This window comes from Cygnus atratus, chromosome 18 (genome assembly GCF_013377495.2).
Source record: "Cygnus atratus isolate AKBS03 ecotype Queensland, Australia chromosome 18, CAtr_DNAZoo_HiC_assembly, whole genome shotgun sequence".
Classification (NCBI taxonomy): domain Eukaryota; kingdom Metazoa; phylum Chordata; class Aves; order Anseriformes; family Anatidae; genus Cygnus; species Cygnus atratus.
The window spans coordinates 7280548-7306322 of NC_066379.1; the positions used below are offsets into that span (position 1 = coordinate 7280548).

The 25775-nt window shown below is 39.2% G+C and overlaps 2 long non-coding RNA genes across 4 annotated transcripts in view; both read left to right on the forward strand.

The window, feature by feature from the left end:
• Positions 1-8284, forward strand: part of LOC118253995 (uncharacterized) — a 59065-nt gene extending 50781 nt beyond the window's left edge. For both annotated transcript variants that reach the window (XR_007708983.1, XR_004780569.2), the window contains one exon: positions 5600-8284. This is a non-coding gene — a long non-coding RNA (uncharacterized LOC118253995). The remainder of the gene's footprint in view (positions 1-5599) is intronic.
• A 6524-nt stretch (positions 8285-14808) lies between these two features.
• On the forward strand, positions 14809-22675 carry LOC118253996 (uncharacterized). 2 transcript variants are annotated; one of them, XR_004780570.1, is made up of 5 exons: positions 14809-14935; positions 17085-17208; positions 21360-21524; positions 21623-21707; positions 21812-22675. It is a non-coding gene; the product is annotated as an uncharacterized LOC118253996 (long non-coding RNA). The 2 variants fall into 2 exon arrangements; XR_004780571.1 differs by lacking the exons at positions 14809-14935; positions 17085-17208 and adding an exon at positions 18893-19134.
• Positions 22676-25775: the final 3100 nt, after the last annotated feature.

Genomic DNA, 25775 nt, shown 5'->3' on the forward strand with positions numbered 1-25775 from the left:
CTGTCTGTTCATCCCCATTTCCAATGATATATGGCTGTGAAAGTGTAAGGTCAATCAGTCTCAAGTACTTAAAAAAGTACTTTTTAAAATTAATAGGATGCCTGCTTTTCAATCCACCAGGCTATCTCTAATAGTTTATAAACATCTATAATTTTGAATTGTTGAAATTGAAGAAAAATAGGAATTCTGCTTCTCCCAAGTCTTAACTTTGTTCTTCAAAATTTCTGAGTGAATCTTGCCCATCAGTGCTCTACAATGTGAGAATTTTTTTATTTTTTTTTGGTCCTGTTAAAGAAATAGAACAGCACAGAAACAGTTGGAAAGAGCAACAAAGGTACTGGAAAGAAAGACTGGTAAAGGGATGAATGAACAACTTTAAAAGAAGGATGTTCTCTGCCAAATTACTGGAAAAGGTGGTTTAGGCCTTTATAGAGCCAAGAGTGGGCAAAATCCAATAGCTCAAGATGTATAAGATAAAATGGTTCTGAAAAGCAGCTACAGAAGGACTCTACAGTAATAATGGCCTTATACAACCCCCTTTCATGTACAAGGTTTTGAATTGCTTAGTCTGACATGCCTGTGCAAAATGAGGTATGCCTCCTTTATAGAGGTGCCGATGGGGATTGCTGAATGCAGCTGGACGCACAAACCCCACATGTACCTGTATGTTACCTGTATTGCAGTGGTAGCTTGCATATATCACATGGCAATTATACGCCTAAGGTATCAAAAAATCTGCACTCTATAGGAAAACTGAGTTAGCCAAGGACTAACTTAGTGTGTAGCATTGCTGCTCACACCAATATTTCTGTTCCCTGACTAACTGGATTGTTTCTGGGAGGTGAGCAATATTAAAGTCATCTTTTTTCCCTGCTGTCAACTGTATCAGTTGCATTTTCTCCTCATTGACAAGTATCTAATAAGCTCAGATCTGCTCACTTTCATCTTTTGGAGATACTGTACATACATTGAAGGCCATTTGGTCTTGTAGACAGATTTCTCCTTCTGTCACATGCTTGGGAAGCATAATATCCTGACCAGCTTTACCTTGGGAGGCAGATACTCATTATTACGATTCACTTGCCAAATGAACAGATCTTCTTGCAGAAACTGATTGAGAATTTATGCATTTTAAAGCAATAATCTTTATGAAAAGCAAACTTTCCCTGGGGAAAAAAAAAAGTGCATATGAGAATAAAATGTTTAACAATGCAGGTTAACAATCACTGGTAAGTGAACTGTGAATATTTAAAAATAATAATAAAAAATCCCAAAGCCAGCAGAAGTGTTTGGGTGTGATGCTCTGTACAGACAGCTGGCTGGGATATCTGTGCAGATGAGTCTATATGAGCATTATCAAATGTGTGAGCAATGGAGAAACGTCATGCTTAGCCTATTCTGAATTCTACTTGAATTGAGCAGACTATTTTAGGTATTAGAGTCAAGGCATTAGCAGTTTGTAACACCTTAACTGGTGGGTTCACTTGGTGGGTGGGAATAGACAAATGTTTTCAGCAAGCAGCTCGGTCTCGCTCAGTGAAATAAAATTGAATTTGGCTATCTTGCTAAAAATGTACTTGTGGATAATCCAGCTAGCCTGTATCATGACTCATTCTCAGTCCCTCGTTAGTGGGATGTCACACTATGGATGTGACGAAAGCCATAGTGCTACTGCAGTCGCAGAGGAGAGGTCTCCGCTTTTGCTGTGATGGTGTGAAGAGAAGGTTGGATTCCACCAGCATTGATTCAGGCTTTGGGTTTCAACTATTGGCAGAATTTAGGTCCCTTCCAACCGAAGTTGTTGTTTGAACTGATCCACTTAAGTTAAACAGCTCCAATCCAGCAAAATATATGGTCTGATTATGGGAAAATGCTGAGCAGACTGGCATCGTTAAGTCTGAATGAGCTCCTGTGTCTTGAGAAAATTCAACAGATCTCAGTGTGTGGAGAGGCAAGGTACTGCCCTGCTGCTTTGCTCAGATGCAATTTCTAGAATCATTCAGAAATCCCAAACCTGCCCCTCTGTAGAGCATGTCTCCATGCTGCAGGTGCAACCACACCAATGCATCCCTGGTGTCTTGGACATGTGCTGGGTGTTGGGAGAGCAGTGCTGTGTGCTGTGCCTATAGAGCAGTGCAAAGAGGGGGTGCCTATGGCCTCCTTGTTTGCAATTCATTATAATTAAACATTCAGAAAATAATCTGGCTTTGCTTTGGTGTATACCTTTTGTTAGGAATACTGGACCCACGTGAAAGGAAAGGAGAGATGTTTGTGTGTGTTCCTGAAATTTCCAGTTTCTCCACTTTAGCATTTCTTTGGCATTTCATTTGAGATTCTTATTACTTCCTTTGTTGTACTTGAGATTTATGTTCTCTTGCCACTTACCCAAGTGACTTTATTTTCATATCTGTCAGTTTGAGATGTTACACACACAAAAAATCTGCCATCTAGCAGTTAGTCTTTTGAAAAATTAAAGCTTTTTCGAGACATACAACAGGACTGATTTTTTCTTAGTGGCTTGATCTCAATCTTAGGCTAGAATAAACTCACATAAACTAATAGCAACAATTAAAATCTATTTCTTCACTAGAATGTGCTTCCATTAATCACCTCAGTTTTCTTTCTATCCTGTTTCTCAATTTGGGCTTTTTAAAAAAACTTCTTGTGTGAGATCTGATTTTAGTTAAACACCTATTTAGTACTTTATCAGCAAAATTAGCTTCCAGTAGAATGGTGATAAGGTCTTTAAGGCAAGTTGTGCAAACTTCTAAAAGAAGACAATTACACTGCTTTTTGTGTTTTCAGTGAACTCTACAGTAAAATATTTGCTCTTATTTTTGAACAACTTGTATTTTAGTTTCCTGTTTGATTGACTGAGTGGCACAATTTGGATTTGATTGCATCAGGACGCCTTTTTTCCCCACCTCTACTCCAGAAGTAGATACAGGACTAGATGAGTGAAAAATAATCCCTGTGGCCTAAAAAATAATTAGTGAGAGCCTTTAAAGTGAGAAGGTTCACTGATTAAATTAAAATTCTTTGCAAAATCACTGTGATTTTAGAGACAGGCAACAAAAACTAATTTTACAGTCTAGGGAAGGATAGGTTGAAGGTGTGATCATCAAAACAAATGAAAACAAAACAAGCAAAAACCAAAACAAGTGGCAGAAGATCATATTGCAGTATGAGTTACCATGAGACCTGATGTGAAACTTAAGTGCTCCCACACTCACTAAGACCCTCATTTAGGAAAACACTGAAATGAGTGTAGAGCTATGCAAAGTAATTCTTGATAGTTGAGGATGGTATGTCTAGATTTGTAAGGGGTCGACCAGCTAACCCTGGTCCCACCTGAAATATTTGGGATGGACACTTTGAGGATTTCTTCTGTAAAGCACGTAAGCCTCTGACCTGGAATGGCTATAGCAGGGTAGCTGCTTTATGCTGCAATAATTGCTATGGAAGTAGTTCAGCTCTGGTGAGTCTGAGATACGGGGCATCATGCACCCCATACGTCACAGGCGAATATTGAGCAGGGATGTTAGTAAGTACCTGTCGGCTGCACACTCCACACTACGGCCTTGTCCCTCTCTGTGAGGGGGCTGTGCGATACAGGGCATGGGTAACTATGTGTACTGATAGAGCATTGCTCTTGTTTACATCTGGTGGCTCTGCCTTGGGTAAATCAATCTGTACTGCTTAATTATTCTGTAGATTTCCAGAAAAAGCACCATCGGATTTGAAGGAGAGGGAGAGATTAGCCTGACTTCAGTGAACAGGGGTTGTGTGCTGGTGGAGGAGGCACAAAGGCAAGGCTTCGGGCTGCTTCTGGAGATGCTCCACGGGGCCTGTGTTAAAGGCTCAGGTGGAAATTAAAGGTGCTGTGGGCCCTGTGCTGGTCCTTTGCACAAGGGTGAATTTTTCCTCGGGCATGGAAAGGGGCTACAGTTGCTGCCACAAACAGATTTCTCATTCAGCTTCTGGTCTCTTCATGCCTCACAGGTACTCCACAGGGAGCCGCCTCTGCTGTCGGCTCTGAGAAGTGGAAGGTTTTGTGCATATATTCAGTTCATTCTGAAATCTCAGATGTCATCTCCTCAGCCCATTTCCATAATTACTTATGTGGAACCACATCTTGCAGCCATGATGAAAATGGAAAAGAAAGAAAGAAAAGAGTAGGAGTTAAAAACAAAAGAAAGAAAAAAAAAGGTGTCTAAAAACCCCACTAGTCTCTGTCTGCCCAAACCATGGAGCTGATGTCTTGCCTAGGGGAATCTGTGCAAAGATCTTAGTTCTGTGTCTTTTTAGCCTCATTCCAGAAGTCCCGATTTCAACTTGTGTAAGATAAAAGAGCATGTGTTTTTCAGTATGTTTTAATTAGCTGTGGTTTTCAGAATCTATAATTTATATAACTTTGAGAATCTACTGACACCGAGTCAATTTTTTGGATTTTTGCTTTTTTGGGTTTATTATTTATAAAGCTCCTGGTTTTTAATATTTAAATAATCATTCTTGACTTTGAAATCATTCCACATCTTGCCCCCTCCCAGTTCATTTCTCTCTCCCGTGTGGGCTGGACTCCCAGATCCCTTGTGGTTTGTGGCAAATTTCCCACAGAACTCTGTGACTAACCCCAGCCTTACCAGTGTGGTTATTGCCTTGGTGACTGCTGGAAGCTGTACAGCAGATTCGCAAAGGGAACTGACTGGACAACACGTGCTGCAGCACCCCCTCCTTTCTGTCCTCTCCGGATGCTGTGGAGTTTTGGTTTCATTCTAGAGGTAGTGATTAACTATAGTTCAGTCCTATCACTTTGGGAAGCAAATAACCCAGTTCAATTTTTTTTTGGTTAATTGATGGGCTGAGTAGTCCATAGCAAGTGTTTTAATTTTGGTCTGTCTCTGAAGTTATTAACATTACAGAAATTAATTATCATATGTGCATAAAATTGCCTTAACCAAATTGCATTTCTTCCTGGGAAGATTACCGAGCAGATATCATTCTATTGCTGCAATTGTACTGTAAAGGCAAATGTTTGTATTGTGTTATCTCAACTAAACTTAGGAGTCTATAGTCTTGTTTTATTAAGTGTCTCACACAGATTTATAGTTTCCTTTAGCTCTGGCTTCTAGCTTCGTATCAAGCTCTTCTCTGCAGGGAGTGAAGAAAATATTTCTAAGCCTATAATGTTCATCTTTTCCTGACATGCTTTATTGTGATATATTAATTATATTTAAATAACATTCATTAAAACTGTACTTGTCCCTTCAAGATTTTAAAATCGGTGTCAGGGAAAATTAAAGCCTTTGTTTCAAATTCTCTTTCTGATTATCTTCTCTCTAATTGACTTTCGCTCCTTTCCAGTCAAGTTTTAATTTCCTTGTGTGGCTATATAAAACTGTCCAGTTCTATTTTTCTTTCTTCCGTCTTGCTTTGCATTTCTGGCCTACTGTTGTGTAACTGATCCATTTTCATTGCCTACTAAGTACTGTGCACAATGAAGACCCTAGGATGTGCCTGTGAAAAAGTTGTGGTCAAAGTGCTCTTTGCAGACCAATTTTTATTTCATATTAATTTTACTTAATGTATTTAATCCTAGATTTGTTTACTAGTTTCAACTATAAAACCCAGAAGATTTCTGATCCCCACTGAAGAAGAGCACATGTATGAAACTGTGTAACTTCGCAGTCAACTGTGAAGAGGTGTAACACAATAATACCAAGCCATAATTGAGATGCATTGGATGTTTATCATGACTATACTGACAAGAATTTGATCACCCAGTGCCATTTAACAGACTGTCTCCCGGAAGTTTGTCCTGCTTTCTAGGTTGTGTTAATGGTCTGACAGAAGTTCAAAACTTACTGCACATCTTGTTGGCAAAAAACAAAGGAAACAAAATGCCCCAAACCAAAACTGTAACATGCAAATAGATACTTCATCAATGTATTCTTTAAAAGAGGAGTTATCAGTATGCTTTGTATTTTTAAAGGAGGTAAAATAGAACCACTAACAGGACACCCGGGTGTTGTGTCTCAGCTAAACAATATGCCTTCAAAAACATGCTTCTACTTTCACAGTGTTTCTTATTCACGGCTGACAGATCAGAGTAGACATACCTGTTGATGCTGACCTGCGTGATAACATCCCTGTGAAGTTCATTGGCTAACGACGTGCCAGCAAACCAAGGTGCACTTCGAATATAAAGTCGGCAGGGAATTAACTGGGGCTTTGATCCCTTTGCCATCTGGTGGTACTGAACTTAGCATTCCCTGAGGGGTGGGGAAGGAGTATTGCTCCTTTTGCAGTATTTTGCCTACTGGAGAAAGATAAAGTTGATTGAATGGAATGCTTAAAAATCATTGCCACATCTGAAAGTATTATAAGGAGGAAGATATTTGTAAAGATGGAAAGAAGTTGCCATAATGTAGTCAAAGCACAAGTAAACTGAGAGAAAAGGCTGTCAGAGAATGAAGTCAGTCTTCATCATTGATAAATATTGGCTTCATCAAGTGCAGTGCAGGATGCAACATCTCCAAGGCAGAATTTTTTTAATACTTTCTTTGACATCACAAGGAGCTGTTGTATTCCACACTACATCAAATATATGTTTTCCAGCAGACTTTATTAACTTATTAAATCAGCAAGAAGAAATAGCCACTTTGTTCTATTTAATTTAAAACAATAAAACTAAATAATAAAAGTGTGGCTTCATAATGTAGTCTCATGTTAGATAAGAAGGTCCTTTATTCAATATTAGAATTTCTTTCAGTGTTAATGGAGTTTTCTTTACATCCATATGTTTAAGTACGTGACACAACATAGGGGCCTATATGTTTGATAGCATGTGCCGTATAATTAAATGTGAAAAGTCTTTGTTGATGCAACTAATAAGGTTCTGAATTTAAATGCACACAAGTCTATAAAGTGAAACTTATACAAAATTAAAGAAAAAAGGAAACACGATTATTTAGGTTGCATATATTGTATGTGAAGGTATGATAACTTTGATAAGAACATCAAGCTTTTATTTTCATAGATTCATAGAGCTTAAAGCCCTGCCTACCCTGTTGTGTACTACAGCCATAGACTTTTTCCAGACAACTTCTATATTAGATTCATGATGTCCATGTTGGGGAAATGTAAATTTATGAATTTATAAATGAGAATTTGTAAATTTAATGAAGGTCTGAGTAGTCTATTGAGCATGTCACCCTAAGATAATGTTGAAAACAGAATTTAAAGAATGGGGTGACATGAGGAGTGATAAGAATATCCAGAACTAGTAATTTTAAATCCTTGGCTTCACAATCTAACCTGTCCCCTAACTAACTGAGGTTTCTCTGTCAGCCGGTCACTTCACTGGTGTACCTGAGAGAATTTCTTGCACTTTCCTTCCAAGTCACCGACACTAGCTGGACTTGGACAGAAAAAAATTGTTTGAAGAAGTGATATGGGTCTGATCTGGCAGTTGCTTTGATATTATGCTATATATATCTGGAAGAATTACATCAATTTTTAAATCCTGTTCTTGATTTATTTCATATGCAATGATACTGATAGCCTAGAAATCCCTCCAAAAGTACTTGGAGCTTAGCTGAAACACAGGGATGAATGGCATGAGGGAGGGTTATGCGAGTCAAAGCCTGAGTTTGGACCATCAAAAAAGCCTGTGATTAAAAACAAAAAAAAAAAAGGGACTTGACTATCTGTTTGATTTTTGACACCATATCCTAGAAGTTAGTGAAGTCCCAGTCCTTCCTATTGAAATATCAACTCCTATAGCTTGAGAAAGCGTCTAGAATTATATACAAGTGGCTTGGCTCTTCTGAAAAGAGAAGACCTACCTCATAATTCTCATTTCTTGAATTCATGTTAAAGCCAACAGGAGCTCTGGATACCTGGTGCCATGTCAAGGAAGTGCTCAGTTTGCCCACTGCAACTCTGAGCTCAGACTCTTGGGTTGTAAATATGGAGGAACTTGTCAAATATCTTGTTTCGGAGCGTGAATGTGTTTGTTACTCTCAAGTCTGTGACAGATTTGGAATAGCAATTTTTTGAACTGACAAAAGCTTTCAAGAGCACCAACAGTAACAGCGTGTCAGTTTTAACAGTGAATTTGGTGTCTTCTGTCAATTTGTGAAACCCCTGTTATGTTATTTTAAATGTTTCTACGTTATTTTAGGTGTTTATTTTTGCATTTGATATAAATGTCTTGAAAATATTTGGAGGCTACAGTTCCAGCTTTTTGATTTGTGCTCATGCTTTACTTAATCCACCTGTTTTTCTGCCTGTGCATGTAGAAGTCTGGAGCAGACACAAATAAATATGAAAACATAGGTGCATTGTAGCTTTATTTGTTCTTTTCAATAAATATAGTTTTGATCAACTTTAATACTGTGTTTGATGCAATAGTTTCTCATAACAGCTTCAGGAGCTGAGACTCCTGGTCGATGCTCCCTGTATGCTATAAAACCTGCATATGAGCCTTCTGCAAAGTTTATAGAAATGGGGTTTGCAAATGAGATACTATTGCTCTGGAATAGTTAGGTGTTGCTATTCTTGCATTATTTTCATTTACACAAAAGCATGCACAGCTAGGAGTTAGGTCTGCTATCAAAAACTAGGGAAGGGATTTTCTACCAGTACATGGCTAATCAAAATATAAAATACAGAATACTGAAAAGGTCACCATGGCAAACAGCTGTATTGTATTTCACTGAATATATTAAGCATTTCATTTCTAATGTGTCATTCCAAAGACAAAGATTTTAATGAAACTGGAAAATGGCATGAAGCTATTTTTATCTGGGTGTGTGTTGCAAAGCAAATAGGCAGTTTCAGAGTCAGGTTGCCATTATTTATCAAGATCTTTGAGGCCACAGGAATCTAACTGAAGCCAACCACGTCTTACATAAAATAGGCAGGTATTTGATTAATTTATTGCTTTTTTATTATTACTCAAAATAATTAACACTCGCTGCTTACAGTAGTTCCCTCTTTCCTCTTATTTGTAGTCTACTTTTCAAAATGAAAGATGATTTCGGGAACCACAGCCCCTCTACCCAAAAAGGAGGATCACTGTTCTTCAGGGAGTTATCCGAAGTGCAGAGGGGTGATTACAAGTCTGTAATGGAACAGCTAGATGGAAAACTCCATTCCTTTCCCAGCTTCAGAACTCTATTTTTTGCCAGGTTTGCAGATGCTTTTTGAATTTTACAAGTACATTAGGAAATAAAACGAAACACGGTGATTGAAATTAAATGCCTTAAAGGATGTGCTTTTTATTTGTGCTGAGATCTCACTTAATGTAAAAGATGTCTCTCAAAATTCCTTATTAGTAGCTTGTCATGCAAAACCAAGTACCATAGCCTGTCTCAGGGAAACAGGATAGTGAGCTGTCACCCTCCTGTTATGCTTTCCTGAGAGCCCCGCAGCCTGTCCCCCTTGGGCCCAGACACCTCTCTGTTCAAAGAGTTTTAAATGTGCCACATACTGTGGGACAGGAGTATCTGCAGCAGCAGTATGTGCCTGGTAGGTCACCATGTGGAGTGGGAATGGAGCTCCTTGCTCATCTGGCCATGTGGTTGGATCCTGTGTGTGGTAGAGCTGCTGTTAAGATGGATGTGCCTTGCTTGTGTGTGCAAGGAGGATGGGGGTGTAGGCCCTGCCTTCCCCTTGGTTGTTTGCTGTGCCCAAAGGATTAGGTTAGAATTGTCCATAGGTGGGAATTACATGGGCAAAGGCTTTTGGTGTAGAGTACCAGTGTACTGCACGCTTTGTTTAGCTTGTCCTTCTTTCCTAAGAATCAGTAGAGATTTGATGAGGAGATAGCACATTTAAATTAAAAAAAAAGAAAAATCATAAGAGCAAATATGTTTTGGTTTATTGCTATATTTGTAGCCTTAGGTTACAGATTCGTGAACAGAAAGAAGTCTGGTGAGGATAAATGTTGTCTACTAGCCTGTTAAAAGTACACATCTACAGTACAGTTTCTTTATGCTGAGATTCAGCTGATGTGGAAGTGGTCCATAGCATTCATCAGCCTGACAAATGCTTAATTGGATAATTTGTAGGGTGAACAGGGATATTTTTGAGCAGTGATTTGACATGTTTCTAGTGTATCTACCTTTGTGCTCCTCCCCTCCCTTTAATTATGTAAGAGACTTGATTTTGTTTTGAGTAGTTATAATTAAGAGTTCAGTCTGTAGCAGCTATAGATTATTCATGAATCGTCCTTTCTCTTCTGACAGAGAGCAAATCGTGCCACCATCTCAAATCTTACAGCAAATATTTCACATTTCCAGTCCTACTGGGACAAATGCAAGAAGCAAATATTTATTTTTCTTGTAAGTCAGGAGGCAGTCATGCTGCTGGGGAAGACGAGGTAATGACATGTGCTCTGTGCTGTTTGTCATGTCCCAAGCTCCAGGGATCCAGGTTCTGCTCACTGGGCAAAACCATCCAGCAACGGATACACCTGTAATTGTAAAGAACAAGGGATCATTTCCAAGAAAGCTGAGTGTTTCAACAAAGCCTGTGTAGGTAGGTGTGGTGGAATTATAAGCAGAAAACAGCATCTGTTTTGGCTGGAGTGCTGCAGAGCAGGGGCTTCTGGGATTCGGGGACCAGAGATTCCCACTCTTTTACCCCTGGGAGAAACCACTTTCTGCTGCCTGCAGAGAGTGTGCAGGGGCATTAGCGTGGCCAGGCTGTAGTCGTTTTTTGTGGAAACCCTCCAAAGCATCCCAACTAGTTTTGTATGCTCAAAAATCCTTGGTCCTTTAAAAATAAACAAACCCCAAAGAAGCCATGTTTCAGTTCATTATGTGTACTGAAAATTCCCCTTACAGTTTTTGTCTGGATATGGATCTTTTGGGGACTGTAATAATGTAAGGGCAGTGTTCCTTGTTTTTATTTTCTGTTGTAAACTCTGGAGTCGTTATTTCTATGTGTTGTTACTCTGCTGGTTTATTTAACTGACATTTGGAGCAGAGAGAAGGCAGGTGCACTAATGTAGGTGGGATTATATGCTAAATACTTAAGATTGGCTGGAGTTCTGAAATTTGCCTCTCTGTGAGGTTTGAAGAGTCAAAAGTCTCTTATTGAGCCTGATGAGGTTTTGTGTACATAAGGGGCTTATTACCATGAAGCTAGTTATGGACTAAGAGAACAATCTATTGGGGGGGTGGCGGGGGTATGAGCTTAATTAATTGTTTAAAATGTTTTTTTTCGTGGCTTTCCTGTACAATTATTAGTGTCTCTGACATTCATGATTTTGAGACTTTTACTGAGAGGTGTGCTGTTGCTGCTATTGGACAGAAGAGGATATCTGCTTTCAGTCTTTGTTTTTTAAATAATGGTTCTATTTATTTATTTATTCTTTTTTTCTTTTCCCTTCTGATTGCCCCCTTTCTCTGCCAAAGATCAGTCTATAAAGTGTGGTCCAACCCCAACTGTAAGCTAAAAGCTGGGGACCTGAAGGCAAAACCGAACAATTAAAAAGAAATTTAAAGGATTTCTGAAGTTGATGATGTGGCGATTTTGTCATTTGGGGAACTGTTGATATATTTTATTCAATGTGGTTGGCAACAGTAATTTGAGAAAATGCTTATTTTGCTTTGTTTTTAAGACATCCACTTATTTAATGTTTTTTCTTTGAGTAACCTTTTGATGAATTATTGCTAATATTCTATTTGAGTTGAGGTTTTCTGTTTTGTTCAGCTTTACTGTCCCCTGTGTCTGACCAGTTCCCTTGACATTTTCTTAATGAACCTGTTTTCTTCACACACTTATCCAGGGAATAAGCGTACTAAGTTGATACAGTGAGAAATGAGTGTTTGCTTTTCCTGCTCAGCTGATAAGATTTGTATATTCACATGTGCAGGTATCGTGGGGTCTGCAACTGTACTTTGTGTTTCTCATGCATCAATACATAGGGAGGCAGACATAGTTGTGAAGTATATCCTTTCGTTTTATTTTCTAATCTGTTCTAGATAGGTGCAGCTTGAGATGATTCATTTAGGAAATGGGAAAAAAGTGCAATGCGGAGTATTTTCGATGCCTTTGGTGGGACAATTTTCTTAAGTTTCTTGAAAGTTTTAGATGATGTTTAAGGAAAAAAAAACAACTTTGAGTTTAATACAAACAAGCGACCCATCACCCCACAAACTCATATGACTTACACTAAATAGATGTGCTTCTTAAATATTCTTTTTCATTATATCAACAACAAATTCTGTAATTCACTTTGATTGCAATAGATGATCTTTGGTTAGTTATGGAAGATGTGCACTAAGGAATATTAGAATAGATACACTATTTCCTTCATCCTGCCTGCTTCTTTGTGTGGGTTGACTTAAAGTTGTCTCTGTTCAGGGATTTTGATGTTCACTTTATATACTAATTTGTAGATTTGAGGCTTCAGATTGTTCATCTTTTCTGCTTTACTGCAGACTGTTGTTTACTTGCTTTGCTGCTAAACAGTGGCCATGCAAGTATAATGAATGCATTGATTAATCATTTCAGTGTAAATCATTTGTATTCCAAATTAAGTGGCTTGAAAAAAACTGAGAACAACTTTTATTTATTTATTTATTTTTAATTGTTTCTCTTGCCAGAGCCTGAGCTGTCAGCACCCGTCAATCCTACAAATCCATCAGGCACCTACTTCTTCCAGCCCCATTCCTAACCAGAGAAGTCAAACATCCCTACTAGAACCAACAATAGTATCTAGATACAAAATTTACATGTAAAGAAAATTCAGTCCCACTCTAATGTCTTTGAAGGAGAAGACCTTAGGGTAACACAGGAGGAGTTTTCATTCTTTCTTTCCATGTTGGAAGAAGCACACACAAAGCCTGTCACCTCAGGGTGTTAGCAACTCCCAAAAGGTCTGAAGGCTCAATACAGTGTTTCCCTGTAGACTGGATGAGTATTTGGGTGCTCAGCATTACAGCCCAGCACCAGTTAGGTAACTCTTTCACCTGCAGACAGTCTCTCCAAGTGACGTCTGGAGCCTTTTTGAATTGTCCTGGAACATGCTGCTATGAGTGCACTGTGCACTTCAGCTGGGGAAATTGAGGCACAGAACAGTAAAGTAGCTATTAAAAGAGCTGGGAGTAAGACAGTTCTCTTGACTCCTTGTCCTGGGCTCTTTTCAAACTCTGCCAGACAAATAGACCCTAAACACTAGATTCACAAATTCTTCTCAAGTCTTTCACATCAGCAGTCAGGGTGAGGGCTATCAGAATTGGGCCTTCTTGTCATCTCAAACCTGTTTGTTTGGGTTTGTTAGGTCTCAGAGCATAGTAAAGGCAAATGAGACAGTGGCTTTCTTAGAAAACACTATTTCACCTAACAAAATGTTTCTCTACAATAGCAAAGAGCATGTTTTATTTCAGCCAAAACCTCTGCAACCAAATGGACAAAATTTATCTGTAGCTTGGCAGCCAATATGCATTATCCTCAGGTTCCTTGCTAAACTATTAAAATTAATCAGGTGGCAAACTTTCATTATGCCAGCTCTAATAAACAAGAAATCCAGGCTCCTAGCACTGGAAACATCAGTAAATAGAGCAGTACAATGAAGTGTCTGAGGAAACTCTCCAAAAGCTAGTCAAATCAAATTAAACTGTGCATATACCAAACTATTTATTTTTATATTGAATCCTTCTTACAAAAGTATCACAACCTATTATATGCCATATAATAAAGTGCAAATGCCACCAGCTTGGGGATGAGACTTTTCTGTGTACCCCTTTGGCAGTTCCATCAGCGCTGATGGTGATGTGGGAATCAGCATCTATGGGTAAATTATAAGGAAGTTAGGCTCAGAGAACATGCTTTTCTTATTAGATAAAGAAGGCTAAATAATGCCATTGCCTAGGAATAGATTGCGATTTGACACAAGAGTCGGGAAAATGCAAGCAAAATTAATCAGGCAGCAAGAAGAGATGCATTCGGGGCATTGTTTAAAATAATAGCGTTAAGATACCGCGCTCACAAGGTTCTCAGGTCAAATGGGTCTGGAATGAGGATAGAAAAGCTGCAACTCTGGCAGTTAGAATCTGCTGGGAGCGCACAGCACCAAAACATCAGTGAATTACTCAAGTACTGGATGGAGCCCGTATTTAGCATCAACAAATGGAAGAGAATGAATCAGAAAGCATGAAGCTACTAAGAGACCTTGAGGTATTGTTGACTTTAAGTGCCTGAAAGTTTATGGGAACCTCTTTGAGAAGTATGACTGCATCTATAAAGCAAGAGAAATAATAGGTTGTAGTTTCTAAAGGAGCAAGGTAAGCCAAGCAGAATTTTATGTTCATATGTGGCCATCTAACCTCCTCAGGGTTTTCTGAAATTTCTGGGGAAAAACTACTCAAAACTACTCAGGTTTCTGGGACCCCTAGATTTAACCAAAGTGCCCAACAAAGAAAATACTCTGAGAAGCTGACCCCCCCCACCCCCAAATAAACAAATAAAATGCAGGGTACTTCCTGTGCTTCCTGATGCTCAGTCAGGGGAAGCTCAGTGTAATAGGGATTTTTATAATAGGGATTTTTCTGTGTCTGAGCCTGGCAAATTTTACCAAAGGTGGTAGACTGAGAAGCAATGCATTTGTTTGTGGCATGCCTGTGAGGAAACACATCTGTGTATGTGCAAGGCAGCCAATATCCACATGGTGGATTCAGGCAGTCCTGGCAGCACCGCCAAATCCAAAATAAGAGATCTGCAACACAGGGCTGGAGAGATTTGTTTACTAAATTGGGATTAGGCTCAACAGCTGCAAAGTCTTTGTGGTTGGCACTTGGGGAATTATCAACTTGCTGCAGATGAGGGCTCTCACCTGGCAAATTAATTTCCACTTTTAAATAGATCCACCCTGACTACTGACTGAGTCTGGTTGTTGTGTGGGTCCCAGCACTACCTGCAGGTAGGTACTGCTTTGGTGCTTCCTGTGCAGACTGCTTTGGAAATGAGGCAGAAGCTGCCTTCTTGTTTATTTAATAATTGAAACTTTTAGGCACCAGTGGGTGCATTTAATCTGTTTTTCTTGGCGCTTGTACATTTATTTGACTATGCTCTTCCCTCATCATGAGTGTTGATGGAAGGTGGCAATTACATTAATCATCTGTGCTGTCACCCCTTGTTTTGAATTTGCTCAGGGTAAGTGCTCTTCCCAAAATTCTGTGCAATCTGTTCCTGCACATGGAGAATGTTTACCCAGCAATGCAGGACCACCTCCAAAGCAATCTGTGAATTTAGTAAAGTCACCCACAAAGACCAAGAAATAGATATTTTAGTGTATGGGACTGGTAGCCAACACTTTCAGAAAACTAGTCTAATAAACTTTCCCAAAACCAGAGAAAATTCTTATCTGTTTTCCCCAAAGCCTTCTTGGTTGTTGTACATGATGAGAGAGCCTTTGGGCTTAATGCAAGGCTGCCCATTGCATTCAGCATACAATAATTTCACATGTCAGTAGCTCATGGAGGGGTTTAAAGTTGTTGGCTTTTTGGGATGGGGGGTGTGGTTTTTTTTTTTTTTCTTCTTCCCAGAATACAGACTAGATATTTTGTGTTATTTGCAAAGGAGACTCTGACAGATTGGATAGAAGATCAGCCAGTCGTCAAGTGACAAATTAGATAAGATATTTGAGTTTGGTTTTGGTTTGGACATTAAACAAATGAAATGACTCATACTAAAAGAGGACTGACTGCTCTGCAAAGTGTGCGTGGTAGAAAAGGCTGTGCTTCATCTTGCACGATGTGCTGAACATACCAACAGCCCAGGCTGATTACGAGCTGGTGTGGCTGGCTTAGGAGGAATCTAGTGAGGGAGGGGGAAACCCATAACGCCCTGATCTGTTGGCACCTGGGCCTCTGCTCAGAAAGTTTTGTAAACCTGCCTTGTGGGGCAGACAGAGGAAAAAGCAACCCGTAAAAATTTTGTGTGTCCTAGAGAATATTCTATTCAGGGATCACAAAATGGGATACGGAGAGTTGTGAGTGGCTTCAGGGAAAGGGAAAGCGTTTGAGCATCCCCTCTAACTGGTATGGTAGGATTTTAGCTGACACTGGAGAGCCAGTATCCACAAGCATGTCACAGTCAGCTCAGTATAAAGAGAGGGATTCTATTATTATTATTTTGCATATATGTATCTTTCAGTTGCTGCAATGGAAAAAAACAGGTGGAGAAATATTGATGGATCCACTATTAAGATGTTCAGGCCCTGCAATTTCAGGCATCAATTTAATCAGGCCGATCAGAGTTAATGTGCTGGTCTGAAATGAGATAATACGTGGTTCTTAAGAAGGAAATGTTGGCAGACTGGAAGAAGCTGGATGGTTTTCTGGAAATATCTTTTTATATTTCTGATCCAGGAGGCATGGTAACCAATGGAGAGCCCCCTGCCAGGCCTGCTCTTTCTCTGATCAAACCCCAGGAGCTTGGCCCTCCGGTGCAAGGCAGCACTCATTTGGTTGGCTGCCAGTCGGCAGGGTCTGACTTAGTTAGGCTCTGGTTTCTGAGAGTCAGTTATGCTGCACCGAGTCCCAAGCAGAAGTTCAATCTGGGCAATGAAATAAAATTTACTTGCAGAAAAACCCACGATGTTGGAGAACTAATACAATACAGACATCCATTCATCCTTGGGCAAGTCTTGTCAAAACTCATAACTTAAGCAACTGCAGGTCTGCATGAGAGACTGGCAGAGAAAAACACTGGAGTAGGAAGCAAGGCAGATGGTTCGGCTTTAAATCAGGTGTGCCCCACTAGCATGATGTCCTGTTACGTACCAGCTCTTAGGTGTAGGGTTATATTCACTGTGCAGTGTAGCTGTAGACTGGGAAGATGACTTTGCGTTTGAATACTGAATGGTGACTTGGGAGAAATAAATTTGATTTGTGGCTTTGCCACAGGCTTCCCATGTGAGTAGGCAGCTTTGCATGTTGCTTATGTGCTCTGTGCATCAGCTGTGAGTGCCATGCAATTAAAACCTGAGCTGCTCAGCTGGAAGAGTGGTGGTACCTTGAAACACAAGATAACCATTAATTTCTTTTTTTTTTTTTTTTTTTGTACAGGAATCACAAAGCCCAGCCCTGAAGTGCTATTTTTATTGTGGTATTATCAAGCTGCCAACCAAGAATGAAGACCCAATATAGTGGGAACAACACAATGGGAGAATAAGACTCTCTTTTCCCCAAGGTATTCGTTGCTTTAAAGGCTCATCTAAAGCAGAAATGTATTCTGGTATCAGATAAAGCATGAATAAAACCCTGTAAACCAGTACAGCATCATAGGGATCCTCCGATGCCAGATTAAGAGCAACTTCTTTTTGCCTATATTTTTGTTTTCAATGATCACACTTTTTTATAGGACAGCTGTCAATGAAATAGTTTAGACTGGCATGATTTACCTCCATAAACCCAAACGTATGGAGTATTCTTTTCATCTCTTAAATTTCAGTGTGTTTTGCAGCTGTTCTATATTTATATGTGTGTGTATGTGTGTGTGTGTGTGTGTGTGTATATATATATATATATGTATGCACACACACTCTATATCCTTCCAGAGCTGGCTGTATTTTACCCGTGAGCAAAATGATTCCATAAAACATGCTCTGTAAAGAACCTGAGAGCCTTTCAAATGACACATGCTCCATCAATGAATGGCCAGTTGTTACGGTGGGTTTTTGTGATACACAAGAGAATGACAAGATGAATCTTTCCAGGACAGGGATAGAAGGGCAGCAGGCAGGTGGCATTGAAATGACTCCCAGGGAACAGAGGGGAGGGACAAATCCTCCCATGGTGTAAAATAAACTGATTCATTAAAAAGTTACTTCAGTCAAAGACCTGACCCATAAGCTGCTCCAGATGCTATGACTGATGTAGTAGCTATTAGCTGAACCTGTTCTACAAATCTTCATCTGATAAGCAGTCTGAGCTTCTTCTATATTTTAATATTTGTATAATATGATTAAAAAACATTAATTTAATTATTAGGGAGAAATTACATGGTTTCTTCCTTAGTATAAGGATGTTGTGTCCAACCTAGTTCTGCATATATTAGAAAGGAAGTAGGTAGGGAGGAGTGTAATGCAGTAGCCAGCTTTTAATATACTGTGAACTGCTTATAGGGTGAGAGCTATTTGTTCCAGTGGTTATTTTCTCATTGTTTACATATTCAGTTGCATCTGCTTCTAAATAAAACTCACAAACTGATCTTAAATATTTCAAAGCCTATAACTATGAGGGCTATATTTTAAAAAGCAAACCCATCTGACTTAAGTCAGTACATTAAATAGTAGCATTTTAATTAACTCAGAAATATTTTCCCTTATTTATTGTCTTTTATTTTTCCTCTCTTACCTAGCTCTTAAGAGCAGAATGTTATGAGTTCCCCATGGAATTCTGTTACTATAGTGAAGGTTTTCACTGAACTTTGAACAGACAAACCCTTAAGGGTATTGAAAAGTTTTCTGCCAAAAATTAAGTATTTCCAGGATTAATGGAAACACCAATTCCAGTGATTTGCTATATGCTATTCACTGTGTTTTAATGCCTCAGCAACTTGATTCAAACTTTCAAGTGTCTGTAGAGCGGTGTTCAAGATATTTCCGCAATGCTCGTTTCATTTCACAGAGCAAATCTATTCAAATAAACAGTATACACAATTAGGGAGCTTTATTTCTCTGAGATACAGCTACAGGACATAATCCTGAGGGAAGGGAAATTCTCAGCTCCTATAGACTTCTGTTGCTTCCAGGTAGCAACAGAGACATCTGACAGACAGCAAAAGCAAGAATGATTCAGGAAGTTGGAATACAAATAATTCTCAAATTCCATCAGGTAGTTGACTCAAGATACTTAATAAAGCACCAGGGAAGACTTCTGGGATTATGATCCTCGCATAGGAGGAGATAATAAGAAAACAGTGGCATCTGTGCAGTTCCATTAGGCAAATTCTTGGAATTTCATTAATGGAGCTTTAATGAGCAGAAGACATCTTGTCAAGGCTGATCTGTGTCTCTGGAACCTGGATATCAGCAGTTTATGATGGCCCTAATCTTCATCCTCTGAAGTCAATGGCATTGTAATCATCACTTATTTCCTGCACTTCTCACATAAAGTAAGTCTGTTTGTACTTTATACAAGAATTAAGGGCTTATGAAAAGTCTTGGGCTGACAGCCCTAGAGACTGAAATTCTGTTTATTCATGGAGCAGGCTGAGCTTAACTGAGAGTAGTTCTGCCACTTCATCTCAACCTGTTGGGCTGGGACTCTCTCTATAGGCAGGAAGATACCTCAGCAGCAATTTCCATTCTCTTCTCACCTCTCCCAGAAGTGCTAAGGGAGGCTACTAGCTACTGAGCACTGTTATTTTTCCTGGGCTACAAACAAGGGCAGAAATAAATGACCTTCTAAATTTAATTCATGAATATATAGGTTTTACATGTCAGCAAGAAGAATGCATTACTTTTGTTATGGATATTTGGTCCTGTTCGGACAAATTTCCTCTGTCTGCATGAGAAGTTGAATTTTAAAGAGCCAGGTTTGCAGACCACTGAAGAGCCCTCAATGGTAATGGATTTCTGTTGCGACCAGCGAAGGGCACACTGGAACAATGACCTCTGGGTGAGAGGTTCAATATCTTCTTACCAAACCTCTGAGGCCTCCAGTCATATTGATGGATTTCTTTTCACATTGCTTAGATATTAACTGTATACTAGAGGAGGAAAAACCTAAGCCATAATCTGTGAGGCAATAAACATCATTGAAGACAACCAGAAAAGTATTAATAAGTTTTATTAATATTTCTAAATAATAATACTTCAGGGGAGCTGTAAAAAAGGCAATGCACAGAATATACAAATCTTAACAATTTTAAAGTGAGAATTTTAAATATCCTTGGGGAAACCGACTGGAAGTTCAGTGGTTATTTAGAGTTTGTACGGTTTTGTATGAGGATGTCAGTTCAAACCCAAGTATAAGCTAGATGCCTTAGTCCAAAAGTCATTCATTCACTGGTAATTTGCCCTGTGACAGAATAAAATGTGAGAACTTTTTTAATGGGATTAAAATAATATTTCGGAGTGGATACATCTTGGGTTTTATGAGCTGCAATAAATGCAATTGAAGCTGTAACATTCATTTGGAAACAAGCAAATGTGTACATGCGTTTAGGAGGCAGAATTTGGTAAGCATCAATTTACAGCTGGGTCGATACAGTCATCTTCCCTGGGTTTCACGGCCGATCGGTAGCACTTCAAGGAGCTGGGAGGGATTTCTTTCTGTGAAGCAGAATTGCATAGGAAGAGTGGAGCACGTTGGGGGATTAATATCAGGTATGGCCCGTTCTAATTGAATCACACACCAGTGCTTGCTCTCAGGAGAGAGGTTCATCCAAAGAAATGCATCTTGTCCACAATATTCAGGTAGTATATTTGAAATTTGCTGTTCAACATCTTATATTATAAGATCCTTATTTTTATGAAAAGTTTGAGGTATTACATGAACAATATATATACATAAGCCACTTTCTCCTATGATCCTCAAAACGTACTGAATAAATGCTGGTATCTCTTTCTAGAACTTGAGCCTAAAAAAGAATGAGATCCTACTGTTGCTCCCAGGTAATGGAGTTATTTTTTCAATGTCAGTGATACGGACTAGTATTTCTGGCATGCTGACAGACAATAATAAAGGTCATAACACTTGCTGTCTCCAAACTCCCAGTGACTTGAATGGGAGTTTCAAGTGCACAGTATTGAACCGAAGAACTACGGCTTGAGAGAAGCGTGTCTGCTAATAGTAATTTCTGATAAACACCAGGTGAAAAAAAAAGAAAACCCTAACGCTTCTGGAGAAAAGGAGAAGAGGGAGAGAGTGGAAGCTGTGTGCAATTTCTTCATTTCTGCTAATAATATTTAATCCTTGCACTGTGTTTTATCTGTGGACTTTGGATAATAAAGATGCAAGTACCATAGAATAATTTTAGGCACAGAAAAATGAGTTGATTAATCCAAGTCCTTTGATAGATACAGGAACTATTTCTCCAGCTTCTAGACTCTTGTGTAGCCCCAAGAGAAAGCCTAGGGTTTCAGTGCTTCCTGTGCTAATTTCTGTATAATTTAAACTAAAACATTTTGTGACGGTATGAATTTTTGAAAACTTTCTTGTAGTGATTTTGTTCAGGTAAGTAAAAACATTTTCAAATTGTTTTATTTATATATGTATATGTACGCACACATTTATACACATATATATTTAAATGCCTTTTTTTTTTCTAGTGAGCCATATTTTGTTCCAAGTTAGTCAATGAATAACTCTAGATAACTATGGTAATCTTACCAGATCTGTCTAAGGCAGGACCAGGTGGACAGTGGGGCTAATGTGCAATGCAATTAAATCATATTTAACAAAGCCCTTGGAGCTGCAGCCTTTATGGATGGATGATGATGGCTTGAAGATCTGCACAAGTTGATTCAGATAGTGTTTTTCCTACACAAACTAACTAGGGTAGGTACAAATGCTATTATGTAGCTGATGTAATCAAGCATAGCTTGTTTTCTACTCCAAAACCGTACTTTCAAAGTTGGCTGTCAATGTTTTTCCAGGTTCCAATTGTTTGTCACTGAACGCCGTTTATTGCAGAAAACATGATTATTTTCTCAGCATTTTGACAGGAAATACAGGGGAACTGTGAGTAAAGCTTCTGAAATATTCCCATTTTTCATCTGGGTCTGTCATGGAGTCAATGAACGACTCGAAGGCTCCCACCCTTCCTCTTCTCTTCACTCCCTCAGGCTCCACATTACTCCCAAGATCCTGGACACAGGGGAACCAGTGAGGCTTGGCTAAACTCGGGGGTGGAAAACAAGAAGATGAAAGGGGACTACATGCTTCTTCAAAACTGTGAACCAAGCCTTATCTCAACTCTCTGAGCATCAGCAGAAAGGTGGAGAGAAGTAAAAGCACAGCCTATGGTTTCAAGCTGTATTTATCCACTGGAAATGGAGAAGACGCTAGATGGGATGTATTTGAGATGTTTAATGGATGCTGATAGAAGATATTGTGCAGTACCTGACATAAGTTCTGGGATTCTCTATCTAAATTGTGTTAGAGACTGGAATGTGTATCACAGTACTTATTTCTTTTTTCTAATATCCACAGTTAGCTACCTAAACTGCTGTCTAGTGGGTGCAGGATTGAAAGCACTCCTATTTATACAAATAACCAAAAGCTTTGTGGCCCGGGAGAGAGAAAATCAGCTTACGCTAATTATCAGAAGCCAGCAAGGTAAGGCTCGCAGAAGGTAAATTTGGATGTCTGCTGCTGTAGAAATTGGTGCTTGTGGGGAACCTTTTAAAACCAATTTTCTCTGTTTTCTCTTGCATGCAGTATAATGGGAACTCTGTTTTCAATGAACAGAAGAGTTTGTAGAAAAAGATAATAAATTTAGTCATTTTCTATTTCATGGCATTATTATACATGTTTTATGATGACTGTACAATGTTTGCCTACCTAGCTCTTCCTATGTCTTAGAGTGATTTAATCTTTTTTATTCCTGGTTGTAAATTGGTTTGTTTCCTTGGGCTCTTGTTTTGTCAAAGGGATGTTTTGACACACTGCTGAGCTAAGTGAGGTTATCCCAATTACATTTGACTGATAATATTTGTTGTCTGGTGCCTTCCATGTGAATAACTGCATGGAATAAAATGCTGCCTTTCATTTCTGTGTGATCTTGCTTTACTCATAGGCAATTTGTACACAAATTAGGATCTTTAATGCAAGAGATTAATTATGAAAATCAGTGACTAAGGCCTGAGATCAACCAGGGGTTTAAACACCGTAATCACTAAGAACAGGAACAGTAAGTGCTGATGTGGGACTCTGGTATTCAGCTCCCTGTTCTTCCTGTGCTTATGGATGGTCTCTGGGAAGTCCCTCAAACTCTGTGCCTCAGAAGGCACGTTTCAGTATTGAAAAGTGTCTCCTCTGGGGAGGGTGAACCTTCCTTAATTCCTGGATAATGCTTGCTTAATAGGGAATGTGTGAAAACAAACCTAACAGTAGTTTTAAACTGACAGCGGAAGTGCTACAGATGTACAGAAAAAAATTTCCTGGTTAAGTTTGGACTCTTCTGAGAGTGATCCAGGTCATCTGTTTGGCTTTACCAGTCTGGTAGACAGACCCATAGTGCCAGCTCCCAACAAGAAAATATGCCTTTCCAGGATTAGACAGCTAATTTTTAGACAGTCCTAGGATAAGGGAGGATGTTGAAGACTAATTTATTACAACTCTATTAGCTTTTCTTTTTCTAAATGAGAGCACAATTAAAAATGTGGCACTATTTTTATAAAGTTACTGCTAACTGTTCTTTTCAGCAATCAGATTTTCCATTTTCATATTGTTGTGACATCTTCTATCAGGGTATGGCAGTTGCATGAATTAAGTTAAGTGCTGTTGTTCAGCTTGATTACAAGGAAACTGAAATATTCTCCTCATGGGCATTATCTGTCATATTGCTAAATACAAAACCAGCATACAGCTCTGCTTCATTCTGTAAAAGCCTTGCATGCCATGCTCTGAATGCTCTTCTGTGAGGTTCTGAATGTCTCACTACTGCCAATGTCCTCTTAGTCCAATACCTTGTGGTGTTAGACCTTATGGCTGAACTACATGTGGATGGTCTGATATCCTGCTGGAGAAAGTGACAGTCTGGGACTCATGCTAAAAGAAAGCTTTTTGGCTCTCAACTGTTGCAGTGTTGGAGACAAATCTCCCAACTGCAGCTGTGCTTGATGGCAGGGAAATATGTAAATATTTTTACTCCTAGTATTCTTCAGTAGTAGCATGCCTTTAATGTGACAGAGCCCCCAGCAGTTTGGGGGTCCATTGCAATCTCAACACAGAAAACAAATAAGATGGAGGCAGCGGAGCTGTTATTCCCTTTGATCAAATGGAAATTTGAAGAAGAGGGGAATTAAATGACTTTAACCAAGTCACGTGCTGGATCTGCAGCAGAACTACGAGCTTAACTCTGCACCAACCAAGCACAAGACATCATGTATTTTCTATGTTTTTTCCTCTTAGTAACTGTAGCAGAGAGCTGGAAATTCTTTGCAAGCAACTGAAAAATAGGTATGTCTTTTAAATAAACCAGACATTTTTTATCTCTTAAAAAAAAAAAAAAAAGGAATCGTTGTTGCTTAAACTTGTTAGTTTTCTATAACATCCATGGGTTAGGATGCCAATGGGGTACATTAGCCATCCAAATATTAGTATTGGAAGTGTCTGATGATGGGGAATGGATTGCTGTCCTACAACACATGGATTTTGTTGTGTTTTGGATTTCTGAGATTGCTAAGGTCTTTTACAGGAACGCTCTTCAAATACTCTAATCCAGCCCCTTCAAACATGGAAATGACTTTTGTGTTCCACCTGAGGAGGATGCAGGAAGTGTAACTCATAGCCTCTTGACATCTGTAGGCAGATGTTCCCCTCTCAGCTGTAAAACACAACATATTCATAATCCAGGTGGCAAAACAGAGCAAAACTTTTCCTATAATCAATAATTCCATTTATGCCCCCAAAGTCACAGTCCTCACTTTTGTGAAGCGCTTGGAGGTGATAAAAATATTGAGATTAAAATATTGTGGTTCAGTCTTTAATGATCCAAGTCTCTTCAAAAGTCTTGCAGAATTGTTTTCTGTCCTCCTTGTGTCATCTTTAACGTGGCCTGTATGCTCATGCCTTCTGTGCATTGTTTATTTAATACCTGTCCTCGTTTCACTTCTATGACTGAAGAGTCTATTTTAAGCCTCCCAGAATCTTTTCTCCACCTGGTTAGAGCCATGTTATTTTGCGTGCCCTGCTCTGAAAACACGTGCCTCAAGAATGACTCAGGGTCTTGAGGAGTTGTAACATGGAGGCATAATAGTCCCCCTCAGACTGAGAAAATTGGCTGCTCTCAACTGTAAAAGCATGCTTTTGTTTTCCAGCTCATACAGACCATATGTACAAGCACTGGCTAGCCTTACATTTTAAAAGAAAAATTGCACCTTCGAAATGTTTAACTGTTTGTGACAACCTCCACCACCTGCCTTATAAACGATCTTTACATCAAAGAGCATGTAAGGCCAAAACAAGAGAATTGATCCTTTTAATTCTATATCTCTGCTTTGAATATATTGTCCTCTTTCCTTCCTTCCTTTCCTTCCCCAGTGACCCAGTCATGATTTCACATTGTCCCCCTGGTCACGCACTCCTGATAATGTGGGCATTGTCTGGCTTTCAGGGTAGGACTGAGACCTGAACTGCGGCTGACTTTTATGTAAGTGCTGACTAAATTAGTTGACCCAGGTTGAGGTACTCAGAAAATAAGGCAGTGTATGTGACATATGTAATAAAAAGAGATTTTTGTCTCCTAAATGATAGGATTCCAGGAAATGAAAACTTCATTGCGACCTGATTAGAAGCCTACTTTCTATTTAAAGAAGTTGTAATTCAAACAAGCTTTGAAATGAATGAAGAATTTTGTACTTTGAATCTTCTGTGTGAAGGGCTTTCAATTTTGACTGTGTATGGTTAATAATACCTGGACAGAAAACCTCTGTGTGGTCACATTCAGGGGCTGATGGCTATTTTGCAATTGAATTCTTAGCGAAGGGCAGAAAGGTTTGTAAGTCAGCCCCTGAGGAAGTGAGCGAAGTCACTCTCACCTTGTACCTCTGTTGTCCATCTGAAAAAGGAGGGAGTAGCTGCAGA